At 35.2% G+C, this 15,915-nt stretch overlaps 1 protein-coding gene across 2 annotated transcripts in view; it reads right to left on the bottom strand.

The window, feature by feature from the left end:
* The window catches only part of LOC115268069 (uncharacterized), a 375,447-nt gene extending 360,452 nt beyond the window's left edge, over positions 1 to 14,995 (bottom strand). The window contains exons 1-2 of one of the 2 annotated variants that reach the window (XM_062856588.1): positions 14,513 to 14,995; positions 13,010 to 14,248 (exon numbers count right to left, since the gene is read on the bottom strand). The gene's annotated coding sequence lies outside the window, so the exon portion shown is untranslated. Of the gene's footprint in view, positions 1 to 13,009 lie in introns of both variants that reach the window. The other variant, XM_029876002.2, reaches the window with a different exon arrangement.
* Between the last annotated feature and the right edge of the window lie 920 nt (positions 14,996 to 15,915).

The following is a 15,915-nucleotide window of genomic DNA, read 5'->3' as shown; positions in this document are numbered from 1 at the left end:
ATAAAATTATTGTCTTTTTAAATTTGAAGTTTTTATCTACTCATCTTAATCAATATTTTTTATTTAATAGATTTTGATCCACTTATTCGTAATCTGACCTAAGAATTACTGTAACACGTAAATTTTTTAAGAAAAAGGGATTTTTATTCACAAAATATTATATTTCCATAGAAAATAAAATATTGTCTTTTTAGTTTTATTTTTTTAATCTGCTTTTCTTAACCAATATTCATATTCAATAGATTCTCGTATACTGATTCGGAATCTGACTTCAGAATTCTGAAATGCATACAGTTTTTGAGCGAAAGAGGGTTTTATTCGCCAAATTTAATTTTTTCTTAAAAAAATGAAATATTGTCTTTATAATTTAAATTTATCTCTGCTCATCATAAACAATAATTACTTTTAATGGATTTTGATCCATTGATTCGTAATCTGACATAAGAATTTGGGATAAACGTATTTTTTTTTGAGGAAAATTGGGTATAATTCACAAATTTTCATATTTTCATATAAAATGAAATATTGTCTTTATAATTTTATTTTTTATTATCTGCTCATCATGAACAATATTTATATTTAATGGTTTTTGAGTCACTGATTCGTAATCTGACATAAGAATTTGTGTAACACGTAAACTTTCTAAGAAAAAAAGGGTTTTATTCACAAAATTTCATATTTTCATAGAAAATGAAATCTTGTCTTTATAATTTTAAATAACTGATTCAGAATGTGACTTAAGAATTTGTGTAACACGTACAATTTTTGAGAAAAAAAGGAATTTTGTTTATAACATTTCATAGAAAATAAACTATTGTCTTTACAATTTTTATCTGCTAATCTAAAACAATATTTATATTCAATACATTTTTATTTACTGATTCGGAAGCTAACCTAAGATTTTTTGTAACACGTTCAATTTTTGAAAAAAATGGGGTTTAATACGCAAAATTTTATATTTTCATAAAAATAAAATACTGTGTTGTTAATATCATTTTTTATCTACTAACCATAACCAATATTTATATTCAAACGATTTTGATCCACTGATTCGGAATCTGACCTAAAATTTTGTGTTTAACACGTACAGTTTTTGGACTGAGTTCACGAATCAGCGCGGTAGGTATCCCCGGCATGAAAAAAAAACCTGACTGTGCAAATACATAAGGACAATTCGCTGAATTCTTATCATACCGTATAATTTCTGTAGCACGTACAGATTTTGAGAAAAATAGAATTATATTTACAACATCACATATGGTCATTGAAAATAAAATATTGTCTTTATTTTTTTTAAATCTACTGCGCATAGAAACAAAAATTCATATAAAATAAGAATAAGATTAAGTATAAGAATAAGGATTAAGTGGATACATTAAATACAATCTATTACGATCTAGTGAAAAGCTGTCCATTAATGACGTAGGGGTAGGGGCTTATGGAAGGAGGGGAGTTTGAGAAATCTTTCGCGCCATACAAATAAAAAGTGGGTTCTCATACAAAAAACTGAACGTGGTACAGACATTCTGAGGTTAGATTTCGAATAAGCAGATTGAAATTTATTACATACAAATATTTGTTTTAATGAGAGGACCATAAATTAAAACAAAAGTTATATTTTTTTCTGAAAATACTGAATTCTGCGAATAAAACCCTATTTTTCTCAAAAAATTTAAATGTTACAGAAATTCTTAGGCCAGGTTCCGAATCAGTGGACCAAAATCTATTAAGTATAAATATTAGTTAAGATGAGTAGATAAAAAACTATAGAGACCATATTTCATTTTCTTTAAAAATATGAAATTTTGTATATAAAACCCCATTGTTCTCAAAACCTGTACGTATTACTGAATTCTTAGGTCAGATTTTGAATCAGTGCACTGATCCACTGCAGTGGATCAAAATCTTTTGAATATAGATATTAGTTATGATGAGCAGATACAAAATTTAAAATTTTAAAATCATTATTTTATTTCACAAAATTTCACGTGTTACAGAAGTTCTAAGGTAAGTTTCCGAATCGAAGGATGACAATCCATTAATTATAAATATTGATTAAGATATGCAGATGAAAAAATTAAAATTATGAAGACAATAGTTTATTTCCTACGAAAACATGAATTTCATGAATAAAACTTCATTTTTTCAAAAATTTCACGTGTTACTGAAATTTTTTGTTCAGATTCTGTATCAGAGGAATAAAATATATTGAAAATAAATATTGGTTACGATCAGCAGATGAAATAAAATATAATTATAAAGACAATATTTTATTTTCCATGGAAATATGAAATATGATGAATAAAACCATATTTTCTCAAAAATTTTACGTGTTACTGAAATTCATAGGTCAGATTCTATATCAGGGGATCAAAATCTATTGAAAATAAAAATTGATTATGATCAGCAGATGAAATAAAATATAATTATAAAGACAATATTTTATTTTCCATGAAAATATGAAATATGATGAATAAATCCTTATTTTCTCAAAATTTTACGTGTTATTGAAATTATTAGGTTAGATTTTGAATCAGTGGATCGTAATTTATTGAGTTTAACTATTGGTTATGATGAGCAGATGAAAAATTCAAAATTATAAAGACAAGATTTTGTTTTGTATGAAAATATAAAATTTTGTGAATAAAACCCTATTTTTCTCAAAAATATTACGTGTTACTGAAATTCTTAGGTCAGATTCAGAGTCAGTATATCTAAATCTAATAAATAATAATATTGCATAAGATGAGAAGATAAAAACAATAAAATTATAAAGACAATAGTTCATTGAAAAGAGAAAATATAAAATTTTGTAAATAAAACCGTATTTTCTCAAAAAATTTACGTGTAACTGAAATTCTTAGGTCAGATTAAGAATCAGTGGATCAAAATCTATTGAATATAAATATTAGTTAAAATGAGCAGATGAATTTTCTATGACATATTAAATTTGGTGAATAAAATCCTATTTTTCTCAAAAACTGTACGTGTTACAGGAATTCTGAAGTCAGATTCGAAATCAGCGAGCCAAATTCCATTAGAAATGGAACAAATGGTCAAAGTGCGTAAAAAATGTTTAAATTTTGTCGACTAGTGTTATGGGTAGTGATTGTGCGGTTATTAAATAATTAACTGCAGTGAGTTGGGCTGGCCTTGTCTGGGCCCTGATGATAATAGATAAGGACAATAATTATAACACAACACCTACATACAAATTTCCATTCGGGTTGTTAGCTGCATTCGTTAGTTGCATAAATGAATGAATCAATGAGCGAATGTGCAAGTGAGCGAGCTCGTACCAAAAGTGAAGAATAGACCGCTACAAAGCACAGAACGTTCCCAACCAGCATGAGCTGACTACTTGCAAGTTGATGCGTCTTTTCTACATAGACCGTCTTCTACTGAAAACAGCGCAAAAAAGAGAAGGAATCCAAGAGGGAAAATCCACGGAAGCTGCTAGCGGAAAAATGCTTTTCCTGTTTTGGAACCGTTTCCCACGACTTGGAGAAGTGCCTTCGCCAACCAACACGTCAAGGATGTGCCGGACTTGACGAGGCCCGAGGAAGTGCTTTTCTTCCGTCTTCATTTGAATTTGGTTCAACGTCGTCGACGGCGGCGTCGCCGTCTCCTCCAGTTCCAGTCGACACTTTTTTTCCTTCTACAGTTTCTCCCCTTCGAGCTAAAATGGAACGAAGGAAACCCTTTTTTCGTAGCGTTTTTTCTTCTGCGTCCACAGATTCCACAGTAGTGTGCGGCCAAACGAGGTGGCAAGAATGCTGTAGGAAAAATCCCGAAGAAATTAATTATGCAATTTTTTATTCGAATTAATAAAAGTGGAATTGTCATGGATTTGTGAGAATCTGGGATTAAATTTCCTTTCGTGGAGTGCCGGCTGACTGTTGGTAAAGCTTCCTTGGCATGCTACCGTGCAAGATGATGACGATGAAAATTGTTTGAATACTGACTAACTCTGGGAAAAGAGGGGGGTTTCTTAATCGGATTCTACCTGGTGCTAGCTGACAGGTGCGAATAAAAATGTGGTCGTTAATTCGAAATAGAAAAGGTTCTAAATTAGCATCCTTAGAGTTAAAACCAGGGCGTTTTTTTGTCGTCAGTATTTTTCAGACGCATCGAAGCTTATGCGCTGGAAAACGACGTCTACTTATATAACAAACAGAAGAAAATCAAATCACTACCAATTCCACTTGAATGACGAACCCTTGGTAAAAACAACTCCCAACCACGACAAATGATCCGTTCAGCCAAAATCCCGGTTAAATTTGTTTTGACACGGTTTTCCCATTTTGGGTGCCACCCGCGAAGGGTGTAAATTGTAAATTTAGCAACTGCTTTTGGTGTGAATATGGATGGCTTCCGGAGCTTGAAGGAGTGGGATTCCTAAAAGAAACAAAAGATGAAACCCGCGAATAAATCATTGATTTTATGTCTGATCAACATTTTAAATGGGACCCTTTTTTATCGGCAAGACTTTGTTTTTTTTGTTGTCACTGGAGTTTAGAAAGATACTGAATTTGATTTGCTTCTAATTGGATACTTGATTAACGAGCTCCCTTCGTTCTGAATACACTCGAAAAAACATACAAGCAATTCGAGATCTTTTTAAACGGCAATTGGTAAATAAAAAAAAAATAAATAAATAAAAACATTGATAAAAAGGAAAAAACCTATGATTGTTCCAGAAATAATAGGCAGTAAGCACAACTTTGCAGTCCAGTCATTTAGAGATGGATGCATGACAAAACTTAGTGTATTAATAACAAATACCAGCTGTGAGAAGCTACATATTATTCTTGGTTTGTATGTAGCACACCATTTCTTAGACTAAACTCACCCATGCATTTCATCAAGCGTTTGAACGTAAGAAAGAGCTCGAAAATTAAAGCCGTATCTAGGGTAAAATGGTATAATATGATTCCTTAAGTAGAAACGGCAATTAATCTAAAACTAGTGCCTAATTCCATCTTTTATTCATTGCAAATCATTGTGAAGTGTTGCATGCGAACATTGCAAGTATAGATTCCTCCGAAAATTTTACTAAAATTTCTGCAGAACTTTCCACTGATGATTCCTACAGAAATTTAACTAGATAATTATACTTTTTTTCTGAAACTCATCCCAATTTTACTAAGGATTTCGTCGAGTCTATGTTTTCTCCAATTTAAAAAAAAAAATCCAAAATTCTTCGCCAGATTTCTTTGGGAATTCCGGAATCACATTCGCCTTAAATTATCAGGAAATTCTTTAAAAATTACGCCGAGAGTTGTTCCATGGAATCTTTCCTCAATTAAGTTTTACGATAATTCCTCTGTAACCATCCGAAAATTTTTCCTAATATTCCTAAAAAGTTTTTCGAGGATTCACCAGGATTCCTTCCGAATTTTCCAAAATAGTTTTCCAAGATTTCTAAATCTTCACTCACATGATTTTCCCTAGAATGCCTACGAGAATTGCGCCAGGATTTTTTCTGAAGGTTTACCAAGAATTTATCCAAAGATTCCTTAAGAGTTTCCAATTGTGTTTCCGAAGATTACTTCCACGGACGCCAGACTCTTTCAGGAATACAAACCCTTCTTGAGGAATTTCCTTAAAACATTCTCACAATATTCATCTTGACCACAGGTTTCCTCAACAATTTCTTAAGGGATTCTATTGGAAATTTCTTCAAGCATTGCTACATATATTTGTGGTTGTACAATTTTAGTATTTCTGGACGAATTGCATCGGATATATTATCAGATTCTTTCTCCATGATTTTTTCTTCGTGATTCGGGAAAATTCTTCAAGAAATTTCCGGAAAAAATATTTTAGCAATTTCTCCAGTGGTTTCTCCATAAATTTCTCGAAACGATTGATGCAATTCTGGGAGAAATTTTTTTCTTTAAAATTTAGAGATTTCTTCAGAAATTTATCCAGGGGTTTTCTTTAACCTTTCAGCGCGCGCGCTGTTGTAAAAAGTACAACACTACCAAAAAACCTCGCTTTCCGTACACAGCGTGAGCGTGGTGCAGTTTCGGTTGCTCGATGGCGCGCGTCCTGGAATGTTAAAAATTCAGAAAAAATTTCTTTATTTTTGCTTTAATATTATTGCTTGATTTTCAACAGAGGGTTTTTTTTGCTATTACTTTTTTTTCAATGATTTTCTCGGGTATTTATTCAAAATTTCCTCAAGGAAATTCTCGAGAAATTATTCAGGAAGTTCCTTCAGGGGTTTCTCTAATAGTTCCTTCAGGTATTCCTCCAGGTCCTGTTGCTATGGATTTATTCGGGCCTTCCTTTAGGGTTTCTTTCAAAAGTTTTTTTTTCCAAAAAAAATCACTGAACAATAACTGTAGAAATTACTCCAGAATCGATTGATAAGCTCAAGAATTATTTAAGATTTTTTTTTATAAATACCCGCAGAGCGCTCTCCAGTTTTTCAAGATTTTGATTCATTTTTTTTTTTCAAAATTCGTTTTTTTTTTTCAATTTTTTCATTTTTTTTGAATTCTTCCATAATTATTTTTTTTGCAGAAACTTCAGAAACTTCTTCAGGTAGTAATTAGGAATTCCTTTAGAAACTGTATAAGATTTTTCTCAGGGAATTCCTTTGGATGTATCTTTGGAAAATACTCCAGGGATCCGTTAGAAATTTATTGACGGATTTGCTCAAGAATTTCATCAGTAAGGGGCTGTCAATTAATTACGTAAGGGGATTTTTGCGATTTCCTGACACCCCCTCCTCCCCTTGTAAGATTTTTTGTATGAGAACCCAAAATTTTTTGTATGGCGCGTAAGATTTCTCAAACCCCCCCTCCCCCCATAAACCCTTACGTAATTAATGGACAGCCCCTTATCTGAGATTCCTGCAAGTTTATTTAAGAGATTCCTTTAGAAATTTCCCATAATTTTTTTTTAAATCCCTGCAGAAATTTCCCAAGAACTTTCTCCTTGGAATTACTTGCAGAGTTTTTTCATAAGTTTCGCATGATTTTTTCTGACCATAAAAGGTGTATCTTAAAGTGTTACTTCAAGTATTCTTCTAGGAATTCATCCAAGAATTGCTTCAGAGATATCGTCAGAAATTGCTTTAGGAGTTTTTGCCCAATTTGCCTCCAGAAAATTTACAAAACTCGTGGAGGATGATTTTTTAAAGAGATTTTTTGAGAAAATTCTTCAGTGATGTACTTGAGATTTATGGCAGAGCTTCTGAAAAATCCGTGGAAAAATATCTGGAAAATTATATGCAGGGATCTCTGAAGACATCCTAGGAGATATTTCTGATTGAACCGCAAGGAGCAATTTCTAATGCAAATGCTTCCAGAAGTTTTTGCTTGAATCACAGAAGGAATTTCTCAAAGTAGAATTGTTGAAGAAACCCTGGGAATAATTTTCGCAGAAATTTTTAGGTGAATTTAAAAAAAACTTCATTATAGAATTTTTGTAGAAATTTATTGCCAAAATTCCTGAAGGAATCTCCTGAATTCTGAAGAAGTGTGTGGAGATGATCTCTTCAAGGGCATTTCAAAATATATCCTAGCAGGAATTCCTGAAATTCCTGGAATTTTTGAAGAAATCGTCAGTAGAATTCTTGGAGAATGGGACTTTTGAATGAATCTCTGACAAATTCCCAAGGAAATTCTTGAAGGAATCTCAGGAAAAAAATCTTAAGAACTTCATGGAGAAATGTCTGGAGAAACTTCTCGAAAAACCCTTGGTAGATTTACCAAAAAAATATTGAGAAATTCATAGGAAAATTCCAGAAGAAATCCTTCAATAAAATTCTTGGAGGATTTCTGGAGAAATCTGTGAAATGATTCCATTTTAACTTTTGAGAGATTTCTAAAGCAATTTCCGTGGAAATTCTTGGGTTTTTTTTTTCCAAAAAATATCAAAAACTTCATGGTGAAATTATTAGAGTTATCTTAAAAGGAAATGCCGGATAGTTTTCTGGGTAAATACACGGTGGATATCCTGAAGGAATCTGTGTATGAACTCTTGCAGGAATTTGTGGATGAATTCGTAATGGATTCTCTGAATAATTTCTCTAAAAATTCCCAGGACATAGGGTGACAATGGGTATTATCGGCAGGTTTGTTCTCTTCGTCATGGGAGGTTTTTGTCAGCCAAATTGCCTGAAACTTGGCCATATAATTCAGATTAGTTGGGAAGGATTTGAGACCAACTTTCAGTTCAATAGGTTTCAAAAAACCCCCGAAGACGAAGAGAACAAAACGGCCGAGAATAGGTAATTTCCCCTATTTAGGAAGGAATTTTTAATTAATTTTCTTGATCAAATCCTGATTAAATCTCTTGTATATATCTTGAAAAAATACGAGAACGGTTTTTGAAGAATCCACTGGAAAAACTAATGAAAATTTTTGAATCTCTGAAGAAGTTTACGATGAATTCTTTAATTTAATTTCTGGAAGAATTTCTAAAGTAATATCTGGTGGAGTTTCAGAAGAAGCCCATGTTTCCATGGGCTTTACTCAGACGAATCCTTAGATACATTTATTAAAGAATATCTGGAAGAAGCTGTGGAAAAAATTCTTGAAGCATCCATGTTTCGTTGTGCAAGTTCTTCACTAGAGCGGGCTAACATTTGCCCATATCGTAAAACAAAGCAGACAAGATGTTTTTAATTTTTGTTCAGTATTTAGACAAAAAACATCTGGTCACTTTGTTTATGTTAAACAAAAACTGTTCCTGAATACCAATTCAATAACATGTTTTGTAAGTTTTAACAACAACTTAATAACACTGAATTTGAAGACTTACCATGGCTATGCTATTGTCGATCACATGATTTTATACTCTCAACCGTATCATACTAGCAGCAACTAATGTAGTTATACGAGCACACATTTTGCAATTTAAACTTGCTCAACTAAATATGTTTTTGAAAAGTGATACCTTGATAAGATAGCAATAACAAAACAAGGCATTAGGTTGTGTGATATTGTGTTTGTTAATTTGCAATCCCTTCTGCTCGGAAAAGCCCCAATAATGCTACAATTCTTTGTTTTCAGTATGATGAAAATACTATGTTCAATAAGGGAATAAATACTCGGGCAGATGAGAATATCTAAATCATATCTCAAATCGAACAATTTTTTGCTGTCATGGTTCGATGTGATTTTGATCCAGAGGTGCTCAGGCTGGAGGATACCGCGGGCCTAATTTGCAATTCGGGATCGACCTGCGGGCCGCATAAACATCGATGCACAAAAACAACAAGAAGAACAATTCTAAAGCATATTTATTAAAAATCTGAACTGTTTGGAACTTGTGTAAGGGTCAAAGGGTTTCAAGAATTTCTCCTAGAATAGCTTCTGGATTTTTTCGAAAATTTTCCAGGAGTTTCATGAAGATTTTAGTTGATTCTTTCCATAAGTCTCTTCTAAAGTTGATGAAATACTTCATCATTGAATTTCTTCAAAAATAAGATTTTTAGCAATGGTTTTCGGAAGCTTCTTCAACATTATCTTCTAAAGTTGCTGCATAAGTTGCTTCAAATTTATTGTTCAAATTTTCATCAGGCGTTCTAGGCATCTTTTGTGTCTTGGTGCAGTTGGTCCTGGAATATTGTTTGTTACTCCTGAAAATACTCCTTTTGTTGCTCGAGGAATTTATTCTAAAGTTGTTTAAGAAATTTCTATTAGAGTGGCACCAGAACATTTTTCTAAGAGATGCTCCTATAATTTCCATGCACTTTCTCATAGAGTTTCTTCAGGTTTATTTTCTCCAGGATGATTTGAGTTTCTCCATATATTTCGCTTAGTGTTGCTTAAATTTTTTCTCCAATAATGATGATTAACCTGGGCTTGTTAGGGGAATATCTGTAAAGTCGAGTCAAGTACAAGACACTGAAGACGACCTTACAGTTGAGGTCGAAATACGTATCTGTCAAAGGATGCAAATTCTTAGTGGAATTCAAAGGAACCGTACTTAACCCGATTTTCTTTTTATTCTCCAATAATGTTTCTTGAAGTTTCTCCAAAAGGGCACAGCAGACGCTTTATGAAGCTCGCCTGAGATTTTTTTTCTTTTAAGTTCGTTCAGGAGTTTCGCTTGGACAATTCAAATTGGATTCGTAAGTTTTGTTTCGAAAAATGTATGAATCTTGTTATAGAAATTTAAACAAACAGTGAAAAATAAACAATATTGGCAACTAAGTTGAGGTTTGTTGAGAATTTTGTCAAAAACTTCGTGCTTTGTATTTTTATGTTCTTCGGAAAGGCGAAATGTGAAATATTTACTCAGAGTTGCATTGACTGCGCTTTAAAGCTGCAACTAATTTTTAAATGATTCAGGATTACATTTTTACCAAACTTTCATTTGATTCGTATCACTTATAAATAACAATAAGCTGGCTTCGTGACTAATCTAAAATGCGGAAATATTTCGGAGTTCGAATCTTACCAGAACGGAGTGTTCTTCTTGTTTATTTATAATTTAAATTGTGTTCAACACAGTGAAAATGGATCAGCATTTTTTTTTATTTCCTAATAAATTTAACGATTTATTTCAAATAATCGTTCAAAAATTTCGATTCGTCTTAAAGTACTCTGCGGGCCGCATCTTAAAGCTTGGAGGGCCGCATGCGGTCCGCGGGTTGCAGGATGAGCACCACTGTGTTATTCAAATATTGAATGCATTTAGCACGAATAACTTAAAGTGACATGCCATCAGTGTTTGTTTTTGTCGAAATATCTGAAAATTTCTACATAAGAATAAATTTGGCTCTTTTGTAGAACGGAAAAATCGGAACACATACACCCATAGAGATGAATGCCATGTGCCTCTTTCTGAGCTGTGGAAACGAAGAACCTCATGCTCTTATCCCCATGGTATTCATAACAGTGAGCCACAGTTGAGTGGTAAGAATCGCATGGAATTTTTTTATTTCTTTTTTCAAGAAAAAGATCGTTAAATTTTGTCTGCTATTGTTTTGATTTTGTAATATCTTAACGAGTTATTATTGAGCAATTCACCATACTAGATTTTGCCATTATTTCTGATCTCTTACCTCTTATCTCATTCAAACCAATATCAGTTTTTGTTCTTCAATTCACTAAGTAATAATTGAATATGCTCTTGATAAGATTTATCCACCTTCTCGGGTTATACTGTATGTTTACTCTTTGTCTTTATCATTTAGCCTTATGCTGATTTGTCTTTTAAACCCATTACTTGATTTTTATGAGAAATAAGAAGTTTGAAAAATCAACAAAGAAACAACTGAATCTCTTCAGACGGATGTAATTTTGAAAAATATATCGCAAATATATCCTAGTCGCTATGAGTAATAAGAAACTTTTGCATGTTTAAGGCATGTCTTACGGATTTGATAGAAGAATTTTTAAAAGATGGTGCTAAGGATATTTCGAAAGATGTTTTCAGATGTTGCCTGGGATAACCTCCCTTAAATTATTCTGGTTTCCGACTTTTATACACAAGCTACAATTAAATTGAAGAAAATATATTTAAGCATTATCTCTAAAAATACAGTATCTCTAAAAATACAGCAAGATTACGTAACACGTATAAAAGATCAGCTATCGCATTACAAGTTCTTTGATCCGGTGGTTTAATAGCTCAAGATTACTTATTCCGAAAATATTCATGAAGATTTCCACATTCGATATTATTTCAGATTCAACAAATAGCTTCACATGCTTATATTTATACTTCAATAACTTGTGCCGTAATCAAGATTTGGCCATTGCTAGTACTAGTGTTGCTGGGAAACTTCAAAAATTTCTAAGTCATGAACTTATAACAACTTGACCCGACAGTTTCAGTTAGACGAATATGGAAGACGAAGTAACTATAGAAATATTTACCCCTGACGAAGACACAAACCCCGTATCGAAACGTCAACGTAGTGGTACGTGAGCAGACTATCATGCAGGATAATCTATGATAGTTAAGGGAAAGCTACGTCAGAAGGTGCTTAGAAGGCGATTCGCTTATTGAACGTTCAAGTTCCAAAATCACTTAAAAACGAAACTATTGACAATGCTGCAAGACTTATAAGCTATCCTCTCAAGGGAACCTTCGGTTACTAAGGCTGGGTCTTCAAGAGCTTCTACTTTCACCACTATTATTGGCAATTCTACTCTGGTTTTGACGATTCTCATGAAAATCTAAACATAAAAATTAAAAGTATATAAGAATACAGCCGTGGTACGTATTAATATATGATTTACTCGTAACTCGCGTGGTTGGCCACCACCACCATCAGCACCACGCCTATGTTGAGTACAAGAAGCGAGATTTTTTCAACGTATTGTACTAAATACAACAACGCGATCGCTCGAGGGTTAAGTAGGTACATTTCAAGTTCCAGAAGCTGGTGCTAGAAAAAAGATTCCAAGGCTTGATGTGATATTTGATTTTTTTTTTCGGAACTCATCAATGACGAGTTTGATGACACGAGTGAATGGTTTTTCAAAAGAGGCTTAATGAAGGGTGTTCGGAAGAAGTTCCGAATAGTTTACCAACTACATTGTTCCAGCAGTTTGTGGTGAGTATATTGAAACAATAAATTCCGAGACAATTTTACATATTTCTATATCACTGCGAATTGAACTTTTCAAGCAAACAAAATCGAAGTCATCATTTTGTGTTTCAAACTTGTGAACATTGGATGGTTTATCAAACGGTTTAAGTTTTATACTGCTCCATAAACCGTTTTATAAACCGTTTAATGTTCACAAGTTTGAAAAATGAAATAATAATAAATCATTATTATTATTACAATATTAATGTTTATATGTTGCTTCATTCATACAAAACGAATTAAAGTAAAAACACCAACCATCTCCCAAAAGATACCCGCAAGGTCGCCGAAAATTAATCAAAAGCTTGTATTCACCGCTGAAGCGACCATTTAGCTTCATGAATTACGCCATGATAACAGTCCACCACCCCTTCCAAGCCTGTTGGTCACCAATCAAAACGACGAGAACTAAAGCTGGTGATGATCCTTCTCGAAGCCACTTACCTTTCTGTGCTTGGTCCTTCTGGGGTTGGATGATTGTTTTTTTTTACTTTCTCGTGTTTTCTTCACCAACACCGCTCTTCTTTTCGGTTTGAGGAAAAGCTTACTGCTGCACCGAGTAGCATTTCGATGGCACGTGCTTCACACTTGTCGCACCTTTGTTCTTCTCGATTTTCCGAAATCGTCGACGATAGCGGGGGAGGGATTTTCTTTCTCAATAGTTGTGATAGTTTTTCTTCTGGATTTTCCGGTTGTCTGTTCGGCTATTATCGGTTTCGGGGAGTGGATGGTTACGGGGTTGCGGAGAGAATTATTACGTGTTTACAGTGTTCGAGTGGTGGGAAGAAAGATTTGGTTCAACACTTCTCGTATTTCGTTTAGCCTGCGATTCCTTACATCACTGATTTCGCATCAGTTCGGTGGGGTGGGGAGACGTTGGGTGTGAAACTCATTCACTCGCGTACTGTACGATGCAGCAGAATCTTGTGCTGCGAGCCAAAAGAGGAAGCAACAATATTTCACCAGATTAGACAGTCTTCCGGGCGGTACAAGTGGGTGACTACTATGGAACGGAAGCAGGTCTCAACAGCAGCAAGTGTGCCGGAAAAGAGCGTGACTCAAGCCAGAAGGAAAAACATGAAACGAACTTCCCGCTTCGTCCTTTCGGTAACTGTTTTAACTGCCGGTGCCCTTTTGCCTGCCGAGGGTCGTGGCGAAATGTTTATGGGAAAATGAGACAGGGTAGACGTGGTCCTTTCTGCGTCGAGCCCCGAGGACCTGTAGTAGCACTTGTTCGTTCAAAGCAAAAAATAAAGGACAGAAAGGAAAAGCACTGTCACTTGATTTCTTTCCACTGTTTTGAATTTATGGTTCACCTTCAGAAAGATTTTTTTCCGCTTTGCCTTGTCGGCCTCTTAAATTTAATTCAAGCACACTTTCACACTCGCACTTTGGTTCACCAAATTAAGTTTCTGCTTTGACAAACTTTTTTACAGCAACAAAAATCTTCAATTTCAACACCAGCACAGGAGGAGCGATTTCTTCATTCTCTAATTGATCAAGAATTTCTATGGTAGCCAACAATCACAACCGTTCTAAAAATGAAGTGAGCTTTGCTTCTTGCGAGGATAGCTTATTGAAATTTACTAAATCAGCTAGTATCTAAGAAACACACATTGAACTACTTTACAAACTGCAACTTCTCACAGTGGCGATATTCTTAGATGATGGGACGGAGAGGATCTACTAAGGGGATCTAAGTCGATTAAGATTTCCGAAAATACGTAAACAAAATTTCCTAATAACTATTTGGAATCACTTGATCTTAGTTCACAAAACTTGATTTGATTGTACACCGTTAAACATTTTAAGTTCCGGCTTCTTTTGTCCACGCAGCAACCTTTCAGGATGCACCGCTCAACTGAAACTGCAGTTAATTGTCAGCGGCGCCGACGTCGATTAGGAAGCACTCGAAGAAATGCGGCGCACTGTTTCCAGACTCTTGACCTGCCCGGATGCAGAGCAACAATAGTGGCAGCGAATCAGTTTTTCCCAAAGCCGCCCACACACAGAAGCGCACTGTACAGGAGGTCTTGCCACGTTGGCCGGTCGCGATAAACTGCTTGCACATCTTCCCGACTGACTCGAAACGGTTTTGGTCCTCCACCAGACAAGCAGTCTGGCACATTCATTGCTCACAGCCCCCGACCGACGGACCGACCGAAACGGTGCTGTTCCTGCTTCGCGCGCGTCCTACCCCAACGGGGCCACCCGTGTCCAAGGAGTGCCCCCCAATGGGGATGCACAAACCGGGTGACGAAACTGACTGCCCAATACCTATAACAAACTTGTGACATTCAGCATTGTAATGACCACGAAATCACTATCTCAAAGATCAAATCCTCCGAAAAACAATACGACATATCCATTCTACTAACCCCCAACAAATTAATTAAAATTGCATTTCAGGTAAAAATTTTCCCACGCGCGCTGTAATAACACGCTCCAGGCAATCTCACAGCATTGGAGCACTGAGTTCCACCCTCGCCGCCAGGAAATCACTCAATCTCCCGACGAGAGAGCGCCATTCTCTCGGTCGGTGTCGTCGTCATCGTGGAGCACTCTTGCCCCTACAATTTCCCACCGACAACCAACGTGAGGTTAGGTAGTTTTCCGCCAAGTTGGCACGCTACTCGCTCGGAAAAGCTGTATTTTCATGCTCCAAATGATGTTGATGTCTTTCTTTTGGCGGGCGCTACCAACGATGGGCCAGCTGGATGAATGAAGTGTTGTTGCTTAATTTGTGCGAAGCAGAACGGTGATTTCGCCCATGGATGTTGGTAACCACTGTGTTCTACAAATGCGAAGGTAGCGGATGATTGGCTTCTCTCAGGATGTTTCTGAAAAGAAATGGTTTTGATTAACCTGGTATTTGATTTTCGTTTTATTATTAATTTCTTATACGAAATTAGAAATTTATCATGTTTCGTTACCATTGTACCTGACGCGATAAAGCATTTCATACCAGGGTTGTTATAAAGACAATTCACACCGTCTTCAGCCAGAGGCTGCACAGACTGAACACATTACTTACACTAGACAACGGACAACACAGAACACCCAATGGCCCAGTGGTGAATTTTTCGTTTGACGAAAAGTTTCCACCGACTGGAGCGGGAATCGAACCCACACTCCCTGGCTTACGATACGCCTAGATGACTGCCACCGCTAACCGCACGGCCACGAAGCCCACTGTTAACGTTAATCAACGATTAACGCCGTTGACGTTGATTTTCGCCGCAATCAACGTCAACGGCGTTGCGTTAATTTTTATGGTAATTAACGTTAACGTCAACGGGATGCGTTAAATCAACGTTAACGAATAGCGTTTATTCAACCGTTGATTACTC

This window comes from Aedes albopictus, chromosome 3 (assembly GCF_035046485.1).
Source record: "Aedes albopictus strain Foshan chromosome 3, AalbF5, whole genome shotgun sequence".
NCBI lineage: Eukaryota > Metazoa > Arthropoda > Insecta > Diptera > Culicidae > Aedes > Aedes albopictus.
This window is presented reverse-complemented; position numbering and strand designations above follow the sequence as displayed.